This window comes from Bufo bufo, chromosome 8, assembly GCF_905171765.1.
Source record: "Bufo bufo chromosome 8, aBufBuf1.1, whole genome shotgun sequence".
Taxonomy (NCBI): domain Eukaryota; kingdom Metazoa; phylum Chordata; class Amphibia; order Anura; family Bufonidae; genus Bufo; species Bufo bufo.
The window spans coordinates 95297694-95314520 of record NC_053396.1 but is presented as its reverse complement, the minus strand read 5'-3'; the positions used below and the strand labels follow the sequence as shown (position 1 = coordinate 95314520).

General features: G+C 46.5%; 1 protein-coding gene across 1 annotated transcript in view; it reads left to right on the top strand.

Annotated features, from left to right (window-relative positions):
* Positions 1-4444: 4444 nt before the first annotated feature.
* The window catches only part of LOC120978072, a 39762-nt gene continuing 27379 nt past the window's right edge, over positions 4445-16827 (top strand). The window contains exon 1 of the mRNA XM_040406307.1: positions 4445-4580. The gene's annotated coding sequence lies outside the window, so the exon portion shown is untranslated. The remainder of the gene's footprint in view (positions 4581-16827) is intronic.

Below are 16827 nucleotides of genomic sequence, written 5' to 3'. Positions count from 1 at the left end.
GACGTGCTGAGGTGGTATTCCCATGTCCTCATCATCAGGAAACATAAGTGGTTGTGCGTCAGTGCATTCTATGTCTTCCACCGCTGAGGAAGGGCTAGGTGGATGCCCTTGGGAAACCCTGCCAGCAGAGTCTTCAAACAGCATAAGAGACTGCTGCATAACTTGAGGCTCAGACAGTTTCCCTGATATGCATGGGGGTGATGTGACAGACTGATGGGCTTGGTTTTCATGCGCCATCAGTGCGCTTTCTGCAGAAGACTGGGTGGGAGATAAGGTGAACGTGCTGGATCCACTGTCGGCCACCCAATTGACTAATGCCTGTACCTGCTCAGGCCTTACCATCCTTAGAACGGCATTGGGCCCCACCAAATACCGCTGTAAATTCTGGTGGCTACTGGGACCTGAGGTAGTTGGTTCACTAGGACGTGTGGCTGTGGCAGAACGGCCACGTCCTCTCCCAGCACCAGAGGGTCCACAAACACCACCACGACCATGTCCGTGTCCGCGTCCCTTACTAGATGTTTTCCTCATTGTTACTGTTCACCACAATAAGAAAAAAATTATTTGGCCCAATGTATTGAATTCAAATTCAGGCCTTTTTTTTACAGGCATCTAACACTATCTGGCTATCTATTTAGGTACCGTATTACACTAATACAGGCACAGCAGTAACCACAGATTTAGCTGAATATAAATTGTAGGCCTAGTATTTAGGCCCTCGATGACAGGTATCCCTTTTACGGACAGAATTAGACTTGGAAATGCACGGTAGCGTGTGAAGTTATTGAGGATGACCCTATCAGCACCTTCAATCTAATATACCCTTTTAGGGATAGATTTAAACTTGGCCTGATACAGCAGAAAACAATTATTTAGGGAATTGCTAAGTTGGGAATTGTATTCAACCCAGAACAAAAACTGTGCTTCGGCAGACAGCAGACAGTTTTACAATTGGCTAGCCACAGCTGAAACACCAGATTTAGGGTACTGCTATTTTGGCAATTGTATTTTACCCCTCAATAAAATAGCAAGCACAGCCAAGCCCCTGATGTAGGATATAGCAAAAAAAAACAACACACTATTGATGGTTAAAAATGGACTTGGTGGTAGCTTGTGCTGGCGCACCACAAGACTCAAAATAGCCGCCGATCACCCCAGAAAAAAGTGACTGAAAAACGCTCTGGGCAGCCTTTAAAACAATGAGCAATTGAATAGCAGAGGTTGTATGATACACAGCTGTATATCGATCACTTCAGTAAATAAATCACTGCCTAATCTCGCCCTAACAGCAGCAGCTGCGTCCTATCCCTACACTGATCAGAGCAGAGTGACGTGCGGCGCTACGTGACTCCAGCTTAAATAGAGGCTGGGTCACATGCTGCACTGGCCAATCACAGCCATGCCAATAGTAGGCATGGCTGTGATGGCCTCTTGGGGCAAGTAGTATGACGCTTGTTGATTGGCTGCTTTGCAGCCTTTCAAAAAGCGCCAAGAAAGCGCCGAACACCGAACCCAGACTTTTACGAAAATGTTCGGTACGAACCCGAACTATACAGTTCGGGTTCGCTCATCCCTACTGAAGAGGAAAGATTCTCTTTCTCATTGTCATCTATCTGGAGGAAGATTCAAATCAATTTGAAAAAAATGGGCGAAAGATATAAACGTATGGTTGAAAAGAGACATATGACTGGTCCGGACCTGTGTGTGGGTTTTTTGGTGTGGTTGTCCACTAAGAACATTAAGTTGGTTAAAGATACCCTCTTGGAAGTTGGGCCCAAGATTTATTGGTCCTTACAAGATCTCTGCCATTATTAATCCGGTTGCGTTTCGTCTCGAACTTCCGCAGGCTTGGAAGATCCATAATGTGTTCCACAGGTCTTTGTTGAAAAACTATGTGGAACCTGCTGAACCATCTCCCTTGCCACCACCTCCTGTCTTGGTAGATGGTAATATGGAGTTTCAGATCTCCAGAATAATTAACTCGCGTATCCTTCGTGGTTCACTTCAGTACCTTTTACATTGGAAGGGTTACGGGACAGAAGAAAGAATGTGGGTTCCAGCGACTGATGTCAGTGCTAGTCGCCTTCTGAAGTCTTTTCACAGGGCACACCCAGATAAGGTCGGTACTGGGTGCCCGAAGGTTACCCGTAGAAGGGGGGGGGGTTCTGTCACTGCCTGCCCTGTGAAAGATCTGAGAAGATCGGATAGACTTGCAGCACTTGAGTCTATCTGACAGGTATTTCTGTGTTTCCTTTCTGTTTGTTGTTGTGGGCAGGATATCACCTCCCCACAGGTTCTGCTCGTTAGCTGTTTAGGAGGTTCTATTTAAGTCTGCCTCTTACTGCTGACTTTGCGGTTGATATTTTTCTTCTGGAATTCTATACTGGTATTTTGTGGATCCTCTACTTCCTGCTCATCTCAATCTAAGTCCTCCTGTTTTCTCCTTTGTGCGTGTGTTGCTTCTAGGTCTCAGGGAGACGCTGGTCCCTTCACGATGGAAGGTATCAGCAGTCTCATTCCCCTCTCCCTAAGTTAGGGTTTGCTACAGAGTCAGCAGGGCTTAGGTTCCAGCGTATGAGTTTGTTCACCATCAGGACTTGCTCATACTGTCAGCAGTCAGGGAGAGGCTCAGGGATTGTTAGGAGGTTACCATTCCCTCCTCCCTAGCTTTGGGGCCTAGTGTGTTTACCTGTTGCTGTTTGTTTACTTGGTGTTCCTCTTATCCTCACTTGCCGTGACACAAGGACTTGGGTGTAAATGTGTGTACATAGTTTGTCTTGGGATTCTGATTTATTGCGGAGCTGAGAATTGTCCACTCCAAGGTCCGAAATAATAACAGAAAATCAATATATGCACAGTGACCATCGTGGATTGCATAATCTAACTACATTCCATTAGGGGGTGAAGCTCTTTGGTTAAAACAGTTAAAAAGTTTAAGTTCATCTATGAGATAGACGTATCTGCGGAGTAAATCGAGTCTCTGACATTCGCTGAAACGGGCTCCCCAGCCGATGTGTTGCTTTTCAGATGATGCTAACTCAATTGGTGATGTAAGTACCTTCATTCTGGATGCAGTCAGGACTCCAGATGAAGTGTGGTTATAATTATGTAATTAGTTGTTTGGTTTTTGTCTTTTGTCTAACCTTTGTACGTTTTCTATTTGGTGTTAGTGTATTTACCTAATTTTGCTAAAAAGGACATACATTTGCCTAATTATCCTTATCCCTTTAATAAATTTATGTAATTATTTTACTATTCTTAAAGTGGTGTGTGTAGCCTCTCTGTAAAGAGTATCTGAACCTGAAATGGTATATTTATTAGCAAGTTACCTAATTTGTTAGCAATACACATGGCTTTTTTCACATATCTATTAGGAGATCCGGCAGCCTGTTCTGGCACAGAGCAGCCTTCTTCTTCACCTCCAGACCTCATTGCCTGCAATGAGGTCCAGCGGTGATCCGGCTGATTTCCAGCATAAATGCCAGGTCTGTTTCATCTGTGAAGAATCCGTGTTTGGTCCGTGTCTGGTTTTTGCCCTCCATGTCTCATCTGTATTCCACAGACATTGCTCAGCTAAAAATTAATTTCCAGAGCATCTCCTACCAGTGGTCATTAAAGAACGGACCAAACATGGATGCTACCTATGCTGTGTCAGTGATTTTTCATGGGTTCATAGGCTTCACTGGGCATCTTCGGGCCAAATCATGGACCAAAGTAGTGCATGGTGATTTTTTTTTTCTGGATCTGTTTTGCATTGAAATACCGGATCCGGATGATACCGGAAAGACGGATCCGGTATTTCAATGCAAAACAGATCCAGAAAAAAAAAATATCAGTTTGTACACCGATTTCCGGATCCAGCAGATCAGATTCTTCTAACGCTAGTGTGAAAGTACCCTTAACCCTTAACGTATCATTTTTTTGCCGGACTCTGCAGGATGGAAAAGCCCAGTATGCTATACTTTTGTATCCTTTTTTCCCCCCAACTTTATTGTTAAACGGATGTCAAAAACGTGATGTGATCCCAGCCTGGTACTTTGCTGAACTTTGCAGATGGAAAATCTTTTACATCCTTTTTCTTTCCAACAAATAGAAACATGGGGCAACTATGTGATATGAACAGCACTAAGAAAGTAACAGTCACGACAGACGCTCCATATAGTCTGGTGGACTGGCAGGGGATAGGTAAGCAGTCAGAGGACTAGATACATATTATATCTCTCTGTTATTATCTACAGCAGAACTCTTCTCCCCGACTCCCCTCAGTCTCCGACTCTCCGCCGCTCCCGCCCCACTGCGCATGTCTCAGGTCACACCGTCAGGCGCCGTCACATGACTCCCAGGGACCTCCGCTTTCTGATCCGCCCCCGACAAATCTAATTGGTGCGCTGACTTTTCGTCGCCACTAGCCATTGGGTGGTTTTGATGTAGCCTGGTCACGTGGTAATGATGAGACCAACAAATATCGGGAGCGCGGTTTGAATTAGCATTTGATTTTGAACTAACAGTTGATCTGTTTTTGCCGTGCGGGAGTTACCGTAGGTGTGAGCCGCTGTGCACACTGACTCCTGGGGCTGACGGTAAGTGGACGGCTGCTCTATAGGGCTGTATGTGACAGGACTTGTCATGTGGGGTGTCACTATGTATCAGCTGTGTGCGCTGCACTGGATATTATTCAGCTTCCAGTACAGGCAGTGTGGTCCTTCTGGCAGTACAGGGGCCCCGGTCGTGTGATCACCTTCATCCAGGTCCCTATTACTGGTCTGCCATCCTGGGTGATGTGGTTCTTTGGAGGAGACCACCCCAATATATGTGACACATCACTCTGGTTCATGACATTGTGTAAAATAAGTTGTAAACTTCTAATTTTTACATAAGAAAACATGCCCACTCTCCGAAAACTGGCGAGCATAGCGCAGAGCCTATTAAAGTCCCACAGTTTTGCGCACTAAATTGCACATTATTATTCTCTCCCTCATGCACGGGAAGCAGGCAATAGTCCATGTGTGCAGCCACTGGCATCTAATGTGTATAAGCACGCTAGTCCTCCAGAGGGGCGTCACCCGATACAGCGACTATGACCGGACTATCAGACAGGGCAGGGAGTCACCAGGTCCGCAAACACTCCTGACGAAACATCTACCTCCGCCCCACTGCCTGTGGCTTGCACAGTAGGGGTTGTCAGAGGCACCGTTCAGAGAAAACTCCAGTGGGACATTTTACCTAGCACTGTTACCCCTTGGGTCTATGGAATGGTGGGGATCCCAGTTTGAGAACCCCTTTTTTGCTGTAACACATGGCAGTTATGATGCAGACACCCAGGATTGTAAAGGGGTGCTCCAACCTGGAACATTAAAACTAGAAGACGCCATAAATGTCTGACAGCGGCAAGTTCTGTAATCTGTAAGGCCCCTTTCACACGGGTGAATATTCCGCGCGGATGCGATGCGTGAGGTGAACGCATTGCACCCGCACTGAATACCGACCCATTCATTTCTATGGGGCTGTGCACGAGCGGTGATTTTCACGCATCACTTGTGCGTTGCGTGAAAATCGCAGCATGCTCTATATTCTGCGTTTTTCACGCAACGCAGGCCCCATAGAAGTGAATGGGGTTGCGTGAAAATCGCAAGCAAGTGCGGATGCAGTGCGATTTTCACGCACGGTTGCTAGGAGACCATCGGGATGGAGACCCGATCATTATTATTTTCCCTTATCACATGGTTATAATGGAAAATAGCATTCTGAATACAGAATGCATAGTAAAATAGCGCTGGAGGGGTTAAAAAAAAAATAACTCACCTTAGTCGCGTGTCCCGGCATCTCCTTCTGTCTCCTTTGTCACCGGAGTGACGTCATCAAAGGTCCTGTTCCTGTAATTAATGCTCACCACAGGTCCTGTTCAGTAAAGGAGACAGAAGGAGATGCCAGGACACGCGATCAAGTGGACTAAGGTGAGTTACTTTTTCTTTTTTTTAACCCCTCCAGCGCTGTTTTACTATGCATTCTGTATTTGGAATGCTATTATTTTTCCCTTATAACCATGTTATAAGGGAAAATAATACAATCTACAGAACACCGATCCTAAGCCCGAACTTCTGTGAAGAAGTTCGGGTTTGGGTACCAAACATGCACGATTTTTCTCACGCGAGTGCAAAACGCATTACAATGTTTTGCACTCGCGCGGAAAAATCGCGGGTGTTCCCACAACACACCCGCCCATTTTCCCGCAACGCCCATGTGAAAGAGGCCTAAAACAGGGGCTGCAAAAGAAAAAGCAGTTGGCCCCCCTTCCCCTTCCTTCATTCACTGCTATGGGAGCCCCACAAATAGTTCTGGCTATTCCTGGCGGTAACATAGCACTGAACGGAGACGCTGCCGAATGTGTCTGGAGTTATCTGACCCCCATAGGAGCCTCATGGAGGCACTCCTATAGCGTCAGTGTCTTAATGATGTAATGGCGGACACTATGTGTGATATATAATTACACTTTAGAAGATATAGTAAAATACAAATTTAAAAAAAATGTAATATCCAGGAGAGCAGAAATACATACATAAAAAAAGTGTTGTACCTTGGCTATCGGACATTACACCCTCCAAGCACGTGACGATGTATAACAGTGTGCTGTAAGAGCATTGCAGTCTGTAGTCCAATCCTGGAGGTCTCCTGCATCTCCTCCTATGGAGTGCTTTACTAAATGTCATTAACAACCCCATTGAAGTCTCCCCACCCCCACTGAGCAGCCTATGAAGTACCTGATCCCGCGGACACAGGACCCCGGAGCTCCCCAACATGTCTGCAGTGTACACCGGCACAGGAGGCTCTGCCGAATCAGTAGGAAGGAGCTCTCCTCGCCTACCAGACCGGCAAATTGTGGTTCGCGGGTTAGACCCGGCAGCAGATGGGAAAGCGTGTGGGTGGGGCTTTCTCCTGACGCCGGAGCACGCTGGCTTCTTCTTCCATGGTTCCTTTTATGAAAAACCTGGCGTGCAGCAGACGTCTGCAGCCTAAGTTTGCTTTAGAAGAGGCAGAGGGTATAGGCGCAAATGGCAACAAGACTACAAAGTCTTGTCGCCATTTTGCAATTCTAAGTCGCATTAGTGACCATTTTGGTCGCCATCTGGAGGCCTGTTAGGGCAGACACATTGGTAAATCTCCTGTTTTATGGTCCACATTATGTAGAACTTCAGGGATGAAGATGCTTCCTCTGGTAATGACAGGATATTGCAGCAGTCTGCATAAGTTGTCCCAGTCATGGTGCATTTCACTAATAGGCTTGGCTGTGTGTTCTAAACTAAAGGCCCCTTTACGCTGCTTGATGTTTGGGCAGATTATGGCTAACACGTGTCTGTTTTTCTCGCTCATTGTTTGAATTCTCGTTAGCAATAATCTGCCAATCGTAATAGGATCATTGATGCGGACAGCTAAATCGTCGTTTGCTGCCAGCGAACAATGATTCTGTGTAGGGTTGAGCGATGTGCACAGAAATTTCGATACCCAATCAATACTTTTGTCCCGGTATCGATACGATACCGGGATCTCCATTTTGTTTTCGATACTGGGCTGTGCAGTCTAGTATGTCTGAACATGAGCGCGCATGTTCCCTCAGCAGCACATGGGAGAAGGAAGCAGTCTCTCCCTCCCCCTGTGCCGCTGCCACCAATGAACGGAGAGAGGGGCGGGCGCACTGCGCCACCAATGATAGGACTTTTCCTGGGTCTGGACTTAAGTATTAGGCTACACAGAGCGGCGTCCAGAGATGTCCCAGCACTTACTATTATTCCTGGGTGCCGCTCTGTTCGCCCGCTGTGCCCCCATTAGTCTACTGCTCCATATGCTAATTACTATCGGAGCAATGGGGAGGAGACATCAGCTTTTCTAGTGGGCGTTTTTTCTCCCTGGCTGTAGCGCTGTCCAATCGCAGCGCAGGGAGAGGGAACGCCCACTAGAGAAGCTGATGTCTCCTCCCCATTGCTCCGATAGTAATTAGCATATGTAGCAGGAGAAGGTAATGGGGCACAGCGGGCGAACGGAGCGGCGCCCAGGAATAATAGTAAGTGCAGGGAGATCTCTGGGAGCCGCTCTGTGTAGCCTAATACTTGACTAAGTCCGGACCCATATAAGGTAGTCTTTAACACATAATACAGGAGGCAGGTGCTGGCAACAGAATCGCATAGTCGGCATTCTGCCTCTGACAGGGAGCTGCGATCAGTGGCAGTTAACCCCTCAGGTGTGGCACCTGAGGGGTTAACTGCCGCTCATCTGCTGCCAGTACCCGCCTCCTGTATTGAAGGTTGCCCCCTCTCCCCAGTATTAGAATCATTGGTGGCACAGTGCGCTCAACCTTCCCCCCCCCCCCCCCCCTTAGTATTAAAATCATTGGTGGCAGTGGCCACAGGGTCCCCTCCTTTTCATTTGTGGCAGTGGCGACAGAGTCCCCTCACCTCCTCTCATTGGTGGCAGTTTCCGATCGGAGCCCTGGCTGTGTAACCCTGGGGCTCCGATCAGTTACCATGGCAGCCAGGATGCTACTGAAGTCCTGGATGCCATAGTCAGCTCCCTGCAGCCCTGTGCACAAAGCACAGGGCAGCAGGGTGAGTGTGAAGTCCTATTCACCCTGATGGAGCTCTATAAGGGTGAATAGGACAAGAGATGAAAAGATCCCAGGTTCTGGCCCCTAAGGGGGAAAATAGTTATTAACCTCTTCAGGACACAGGGCGTACAGGTACGCCCTTATGTCCTGGTACTTAAGGACACAGGGTGTACCTGTACGCCCTGTGTATTTACGATCACGGGCGGTGATCGGAAGCCGGTGCCTGCTCAAATCATTGCCGCTAACCGCAGGTCAATTCAGACCTGCGGTTTGCGGCTTTTTATTGTGCGGGCGGCGGTGGTGCCATCGGGTCCCCATGGGGCTGTGGGGCCCGGAAGCTGTATGAGTAATACTCACTGTATTACTCATACAGCCAATGCATTCCAATACAGAAGTATTGGAATGCATTGTAAAGGATCAGACCCCCAAAAGTTCAAGTCCCAAAGTGGGACAAAAAATAAAGTGAGTTGAAAAAATAGTTTTCCCCAAAAAAAATTAAGTTTCAAGTAAAAATAAACAAACGTCATTTTCTTCAAATAAAGTAAAAAATAGGGGGGGGGGGGGGAAATAGACATTAGGTATCACCGCGTGCATATCGACCGGCTCTATAAAAATATCACATGACCTAACCCCTCAGGTGAACACCGTAAAAAATAAAAACTGTGCTAAATAAACAATTTTTTTTGTCACCTTACATCACAAAGTCATATGCATCCCAAAATAGTGCCAATCAAACGTCATCTCATCCCGCAAAAAATGAGACCCTACCTAAGGTAATCACCCAAAAACTGAAAAAACTATGGCTCTCAGACTATGGAGACACTAAATTCTCGCGCATGCGCCGTGCGCGGCTGTGTTCGGCGCATGCGCAGAGAATGTCTGACCACTTCCCTGCTCAGACATCTCCACTGCGCCTGTTCCTTGGAGCACTATGACGTCATCGGCGCAGGCGCAGTGGAGATATCTGAGCAGGGAAGCGGTCAGACATTCTCTGCGCATGCGCCGAATACAGCCGCGCACGGCGCATGCGCGAGAATTCGTCCGTTGCGTCACACGGAGGATCGCATTCATCAGGAGATGGGCGGGCTGGAGGGACGCGGTGGCTGTGTATGAAGGTAGACGGAGCCTCTAGGTGCTAATGACGCCCACATAGCACCTAGAGGCTCATTAGCATATTTATAAAAGTTATTTTTTTAGCAAAACGGCTGCCCAAAAAGCTCTTATATTAGGATGGTTGGCCAGAGCAGACACTAGCGGATCGCTAGTGTCTGAGAGCTAATTATGGCATACGAAGTGATAGAAACCCTTTAAATGGGACATGGTGTCAAAAAAACCAGTCCAGCAAAATCTGCCTTCCAAAAACCATATGGCAGTCCTTTCCTTCTGTGCCCTGCCATGTGCCCGTACAGCAGTTTACGACCACATATGGGGTGTTTCTGTAAACTACAGAATGAGATGGCTATAAAGGCCTGAGCACTCACCACCTGGACCACACAGAGAAACGCACAAATCTGGGCAGTGATAACACTTGAATGATTTATTACAAAAAATGCAGATATGACTACCTAAAAATATATAATTATTAAAAGACAACAGTAATTAGGATATAACCAATATGTTACAATAACTACAATACATTAAATCTAAAATCCTAGTTGATTGGTAGTAATAATGTAGACGTCATAGATAAAATCACCATTCAAATACATAACATTATAGGTCTTCTTAATAGAATGTAACATCATGATGAGAATGATGATCTTATCTTCTATGGCATGTAATGTTACCAATTCGATTATTTAATATCGATATGCTGGTAATGAACAATTTGATAAAACTTTCGCCGTGAATATTCGAAATGACGATCGTAACTAAAGTCACATGTATTAATCTCAGTTTGATTGTATGTATATTATGGAAAGTTCGGCATACATTCGCTGTCTGAGATGCTGTGATTACACTTCCTAATGTAGAGTAGTTGAATTGCCGTCCGACTTGCGCACACAGTGGCGTCCCACGTGGCTAGCAATGTAGAATATAGCGGTACCTGGTTACAAATTGTCAGCTGGAACGGCTCGGGTGATTCTTCGGTCCCTGATATTCACTGTCTCCAGTTGCCTTCCGGACTGTCTCCAACCGTGGGGAGTATTCAGGTGGATTCTCACGATAACAGGACCGACTATTTAAATCGGGACGTTACTTATATGCCAGGTGAAGATCAAACTTCTATAGTCGAGGACCCTCATTTATGTAGAGTCCAATTCCAGAGTAAATGGATAGATATTTGTCCATCAGCTGATGTGCGGGTCTCAAAACAACCAGACGGGTTTCAGGGTCTTTTCCTGGCCCTTCCTCAGTGGTGACCCGCAAAAGAAATCTATCCCTTTTTTATACCCAGCGCTTATTGAAATTCAGTGGAACATAAACTACGGAGTGGAGTCGAGTAAAAGGTAAAATCAGGCATGGAATATTTGAAATTTAGGACATGTAGAAGAAAACATTAAAAATATATATAATTGTATAGCAGTCTGCACCAGTATTCTGATTTATTTTCATTTCAACATATGCTGTTGAATTTTGTCATTAATCTACAAAATTGTAGCGTGCGGTATTGATGCGGTTTTTCCCTACGCCTCCACAACGGCAGTAAACATGGAGATTATCCCGCCTTCTCAGGGACAGGAAACAGCTTTGTGGATCAGCCCATATAAGGCCCCCTCCCTCTTACCTCTCCAGTTGTTTTCCTGTCCCTCAGAAGGTCAGGACTTGCCGGATCAGTCACGCGCCCAGCCTTTTCGGTTTGTTATCCCGGCTCTGGCCGGAGGGCTGAGGCAGGGGATAGGGTCGCGGAACTCTGCAAGAAGTTCCTCCTTCCTTGTGGTTTAAGCCCAGCGTTGCTGGCCACCCCGGGCTTTGGACCCGCGTCCAGTGCGGACCGGCCCTGTTTCTGCGAGCCGGGGGAGTGTTCCTGGGCCTGGGAGCGCTCCCCACACATTTCCCCTATGCGCGCGCGCCGGCAGTTGGATTCTATGTGACGTCGGAGGCCGGCGCGTGACGCGAGGGGGGGCGGAGCATAATGTCATCAGTGGGAACCAGGAAGTAAAGGAGCGCAGCTGCCGGCGTTCCATGCAGCTCCTGCGCTCTTCTCCTGAGAATGTCCCAGCAAGCTGGCGATTCGCCCAGGCGGCCCACAGATTCCTCCAGGCCCTCTAGCCCGGTAAGCCTCCTCCTATTACTAAATAACAGGGTGCCTTATCCTGTATGGGGGTCTCCTTGGTGGTGGTTCTTTACCCTTCTCTTTAGAGACTAAGGATAAAACTTTCCTCTCCAATTTTGTGTCTCTCAGGGTAAAGAATCCTCAAAAAAGGATCCACCTTTGAAGAAAAAATGCGTAATGTGCAAGAAATCGCTGTCTGGTACATACAAGAAATCTATGTGCCAAAAGTGTTGTGACAAGGTTGTGTCAGAGGAGACCCCATCTTTAATTGAAAGTCTGAAAACCATAATCAGAGAAGAAGTGGGTGCAGCTGGTAGAAGCTAAGTTATCTACATTGTCTCCCAGACCATCTACCTCAGGAGCCATAGTCTCTAATGTGCAGGACTCTGACCTGGATGAAGGTGAAATTTCCTCTGGGTCTGACTCGGATATTTCAGATCAAACAGGCGGTAAACCTCTCTGTTCAGTTGAGGAGACGAATTCCCTACTGAAAACCATTAGGGCTACAATAAGCCTGGAAGAGCCCAGAGAACCCCTTTCAGTACAGGACCAATTGTTTGCTGGATTAGGGGACAAGAAAAAACGAGTCTTTACCGTCCACCCTAACATCCAAGCTTTAATACACTCAGAATGGAGAGACCCTGAGAAAAAACAATCCGCCTCTAAGTGGTTAAAGAGAAAATACCCTTTCGCGGAAGAAGATTCTGTGGCCTGGGATAAGACCCCTAAAGTAGATGCCCCAGTAGCAAGAATCTCCAAAAAAACTGCCCTTCCATTTGAAGACCTCGGCCTTCTTAAAGATCCGATGGACAAAAGATGTGAAAACCTCCTTAAAAGGATGTGGGAATCCTCTACGGCCACTCTAAGACCAGGGATCTCTGCAACTTATACGGCGAGAACCCTGGGCCTTTGGTTGGGACAGTTGGAGGAACATCTAGAGTCAGGCACTCCACGAGAAGAAATCCTAGCTTCTATACCTATGCTAAAACAGGCCGCTAATTTTATGGCAGACGCGTCAGCAGACATAGTGAAGCTTTCAGCCAGATCTGCTGCCCTCTCTAACTCTGCTAGAAGAGCAGTATGGTTACGCACCTGGTCCGGTGACACAGCCTCCAAGAACAAGCTGTGCACTCTGCCATGTGAGGGAGATAGGGTGTTCGGTACGGCCTTGGACGACATTCTAGAGAAAGCTTCAGATAGGAAAAAGGGCTTTCCTACAGAATCAAAAATTTTTCAACAAAGGCGGTCCTTTCGGTCCCAGAACCGGGGTAGGCCGGACCAAAAAAGAAGTGACACTAGACCAGCCTGGCAGTCCAATAGGGGTAAAGGCAGAGGGTTCCTGTTTAACCCTGACAAATCGGCCCACACCTCTACTCAATGACGCCAAAAGCGTAGTGGGAGGAAGACTGTCCCAATTCTATCCTGCCTGGGTAAATATCCAGGCCTCTCCATGGGTTCTGCCAGTCATAAAAAACGGGTACAGTCTAGAGTTAAAAACCTGCCCACCAGACAGATATATGGAGAACCCTCGTCCGGGGGAGATAAGCCAACAAACTATGGATCATCAGTTGAGACTTCTGCTGGAGAAAGGGGCCATCATCCCAGTCCCAAAGCAGGAACAGGGGAAAGGGTTTTACTCCCCGATCTTCTTGATAAAGAAAGGAGTACCCTGGAGACCATCAGACCACGTAGTTATTACTACAGACGCCAGCCAACAAGGATGGGGAGCCCACATGGAAGGGAAACTAGCTCAAGGCCAGTGGAGTCTTCTGAAAAAAGCCTCCAACAAGAGAGAATTGTCCGTGGTTTGGGAAGCCCTGAAAAAATTTACACCCTCCCTCCTGCAGAGGAATGTAAAGATCTTGTCGGGCAACTCTACAACAGTGGCGTACCTGAACAAACAGGGCGGCACAAGAAGCCTATCGCTAGCCCTGGTGGTGAGAAAAATCTTCAGTTGGGCAGAAAAGAATATTCAGTCCCTTTCAGCAGCCCATGTGAGAGGAAAAGAGAATCAGGTGGCGGATTTCCTCAGCCGGGACCAGCTAAACGCAGGAGAGTGGATGCTAAACCCTCAGGTATTCAAGCAGATCTGTTCCAGGTGGGGAACGCCGAAGATCGACCTGTTCGCCAGAAGAAAAAACAAACAGGTTCCGAATTTCTACTCTCTGGCAGTAGAAGATCAACCCTTAAAGGTGGATGCGCTCTCGGTACCCTGGCCACCAGTCCTGTTATATGCATTCCCACCATTCTCCCTCATACAGCGGGTCATAGCAAAGATTTTGGAAGAAAGAGTACGAATCATCCTGATCACTCCATTTTGGCCCCGCAGATCATGGTTTCCGATCCTGAAGATTCTAGCAGGAGAAGAATTCTGGATCCTCCCCCCTCGCCCAGACCTTCTACTTCAGGGTCCGGTTTCTCATCCTCAAGTCACCCAACTCCGTCTGACGGCCTGGAGGCTGAAAGAAACATCCTGAGGAAAAAAGGTTTCTCCGGGAAAGTGATCTCCACCTTACTTCTTAGTAGGAAACCGGTCACCTCGAAAATATATCTAAGGGCCTGGAAATCCTTTCTACTCTTCGGGAAGGATAAATACGACCCGTCAGGAGAACCTCAGATGTCCCTCATACTGGACTTTCTCCAAGCAGGGTTGGATAAAGGCCTCGCAGTAAGTACACTAAAAGTTCAGATAGCAGCCTTGAGTGTATTTATGGACTGTAAACTGGCTAACATGGAAATAATAAAAAGTTTTTTTAAGGCGGCCGTCAGGATTCGCCCTAGGTTAAGATCCCTAGTGCCTCCTTGGGACTTAAACTTGGTACTGTCCAAGCTTATGTACCCTCCATTTGGGCCAATTACAGATATACCCTTAAGAATTCTTACTCTTAAGACATCATTCCTGCTAGCCATCACTACGGCCAGAAGAGTAGGTGAAATACAAGCCTTTTCTATCCTGCCTCCATACCTTTCCATTTCAGACAGGATCACGCTAAAACATGCTCCAGAATTCCTTCCGAAGGTAGTCTCAATTTCACTGCCAACAGGAAATTATCCTTCCCTCCTTTTTGTTCTCAGGCAAAGAACGAAAAAGAGAGACTTCTTCATAACCTGGACGTCAGGAGATGTGTCCTCCAATACCTGGAAGCCACTAAGGAAATTAGGAAGACTAATCAACTTCTAATTCAATACCTGGGCATGTTGAAGGGAAAAGCGGCCAGCAAGACTTCAATATCAAGATGGATCAAGTCCTGTATCTATCTAGCCTACCAGACAGAAGGTGTTCCTCCTCCACCGTTTCTCAAAGCTCACTCTACCAGGGCCCTAGCCACATCCTGGGCCGAGGGTGCTTCAGCTTCCTTAGAGGACATCTGCCGTGCAGCCACATGGTCCAATCATGTACATTTTTTAGACATTACAGATTAGATGTTTCTGCAAATAGGACCCTCCGCCCAAAGGCTAAATCCCTATCTGCAGTTGTCCCACCCTAGGCTGTTATCCTATGTTACTTCCTCCATGTTTACTGCCGTTGTGGAGGCGTAGGGAAAAGACTTACATTACTCTTACCGGTAATAGTTTTTTCCCTTTAGCCTCCACAACGGCAGGAGGAATTCTCCCCCCCCCAAAAAAAAAAATCTACTATATATAGATATACATTATTTAATACGTATAAATACTTATGTGTATATTCTATTGATGAAATATATGTTCTTCTAAGTTAGAGCAGACTGGCTCTGATATTTGTTACTTTTGTTCTTTATTAAACCTTCCTTGCATTTATCTCTGAGTACTAGGTTACTAACTGGAGAGGTAAGAGGGAGGGGGCCTTATATAGGCTGATCCACAAAGCTGTTTCCTGTCCCTGAGAAGGCTGGATAATCTCCATGTTTACTGCCGTTGTGGAGGCTAAAGGGAAAAAACGATTACCGGTAAGAGTAATGCAAGTCTTTTTCCATAGGTGCGGTTTTTTCCAAAGATGCGTTTTATTACTCCTCACTGCTATAGATACAAAATAAATACATTACATGTTTTATATTTCAAAAATACTGTATTCCATCTTATTTCGGTAGGTACACATCATTTTTCAAAGGCAACAACTATAAAACACTGTTTCTTATATAGCCACCTTAACTAAAAAAATTTATATAAAACACTAATAAATTAGAGGCATACATTATAAAACATAAAATCTTAAAATATGGTGTAGAGTGGGTAATCAAATTTGTGTCCAATTCTAACATCATTATTGAGGAGGAAAATGAGTGGGGGCCAGAGTGGGTAAAACGGACCACCTCTGGGCCATCGTCTGATGGGAGGCTCCCACCCTAAGATCCAACTCAAAGGAAGCCGATGAGCTCGAATTCGGCAAACTGTCTTTCCTTTGCTGCCATTGAAAGGGTGAAATCTCATTGGAGAGGCGGTGATTTTATTAAACAAACGTCCCGTGTCGAATCAAGATTTATTTTTTATTTTAATTCAATAATGCCTATGGGCTTAAATGCCGAATTCGAGCTTTTCGACTTCCTTTGAGTTGGATCTTAGGGTGGGAGCCCCCCATCCGACGATGGCCCAGAATGATGTGTACCTACCGAAATAATGTGTACCTACTGAAATAAGATGGAGTACAGTATTTTTGAAATATAAAACGTGTAACTTATTTATTTTGTATCTATAGCAGTGAGGAGTAATAAAACGCATCTTTGGAAAAAAAACTCACCTATGGAAAAAACCGCATCAATACCGCACGCTACAATTTTGTAGATTAACCACCCCAGGACTGCCTAACGCAGGTCCTGGCGGCGGCAGTGTTATTTCTCCTAGACGCATCGGCGCGTCATCTCGCTAGAGGCGAGATTTCCTATGAACGCGCGCGCACACAGGAGCGCGCGTTCACAGGAACGGGAGGTAAACGAGTGGATCTACAGCCTGCCACCGGCGATGATTCTTGACACCGGCAATGTGCTTTCCGCATTTAGCGGATCCGCACATTGCCAGAACTATATAGAAAATGCCTTTT